Genomic DNA, 1351 nt, shown 5'->3' with positions numbered 1-1351 from the left:
GCGTCCACTCTAAACGGCAGCACTGGCCCCCACCAAACCACCAAGTCACCCCAGAGCCCGCGTTCCAGGCTCACACGCCGTCTTCCCCCAGGGCTTCCTGGCAGCTGGCCAGTCCCAGGTCTTGCAAAGAGAAAAGGTTAGGAAGGGCCTGGAACGTCCTAAGGTCGCGAGAACGAAGGATGCTTACGGAAAACAAGCCAGGGACAGCGCCCAGGGAAGAAGGGGTCAAGCTGGGGGCAGCGGCTGGCCCGGCTGTAACAACGTGAGCATGGATAGTGGTGACGATGGTGGCGACAGCTCCTTGGAACGAGCAACCTTATTACGGGCTGTGTGGCGGGCTGGAGTGTCACCGCCACAGCCGAGGGGCTGATGTCGGGGGAGGCGAGAGGGCCAGAGTGTTAGATCAGAGACGCCCCGTGCCGGTCGGCCCCGCAGGACGAAGGGAGGCTTCCGCTGGGGTCGCCAACGGCCCGTTCCCCACACCAACGGGGAAACAGGGACCAAGAGTCATTCCCTGCGGCCGAAACCACGGGACACACGCGTCGAAGGCTGGGCACGGCCAGCAGGCCTCTCTCGCTCCGTATTCTTACCTTTCCACCCACATCCTCGCCCCCTTCCTCGCCGCGTGTCCACAGTGAAGGAAACGGGGAAACAGAGTCTGTAAACTGTAACTCACAGGAACGAAAGGACGATGTGTGAACTGGGCCCCTCACACGCGGGGCTTTTTCTTCCTCGTCTGGGCTTTTTGTCCTTTCCTCTCGTCTTCCCTTCTTCCCTTCTTCCCTTCCCTAACAAACTTTCCTTTTGACTCTGGCTTCATTCTTTCTCGGCCTGGCGAAGAGCGAGGTCCTCCCTCGGGGCGGGGCTCGAGCTGCCCCCACGCGGGGTTCGTCCTGCCCCGCGGCCTTCCCGAGCAGTGGCAGAGGCAGCAGGGCCCTGCCGGCACCTTGACCTTGGGCTTCCAGATTCCAGAACGGCAACGGCCGACTTCTGGTGCGCAAGACTTGGCGCGGCCCCGGCAGACGCACACGGGCCACAGAGCCGGAAGGAGGCGGCCGCGGCACAGACGGGAGACGGTCGCCTGACACCGCGACTTCCTGGTGGCACGTCCGTCCGTGGGGCGGTGTTCACCTGCGCACGTTCCTTTCTTCCGTCCATTTTCGCAAACAAGGCGCTGGCGGGAGCCTCTGCCGCCCGTGGATCCAGGAAGGCGGGCGGGCTGCGCGTGCCGCGCGCGTCTCCGTCTCCGTGGGGGGGGGGGGGCAGAGCCGGAAGAACCGGGAAGAAGGGCACAGGGACGGAGGCGCCCATCGCCTCTTTCTACTCCCGAGACTGTGCCTTGTCTTATTCA

The sequence above is a fragment of the Pteropus vampyrus genome, unplaced genomic scaffold (genome assembly GCF_000151845.1).
Source record: "Pteropus vampyrus isolate Shadow unplaced genomic scaffold, Pvam_2.0 Scaffold256, whole genome shotgun sequence".
Taxonomy (NCBI): domain Eukaryota; kingdom Metazoa; phylum Chordata; class Mammalia; order Chiroptera; family Pteropodidae; genus Pteropus; species Pteropus vampyrus.
The sequence above is the reverse complement of the archived record's forward strand: the minus strand, read 5'-3'. Positions refer to the sequence as shown.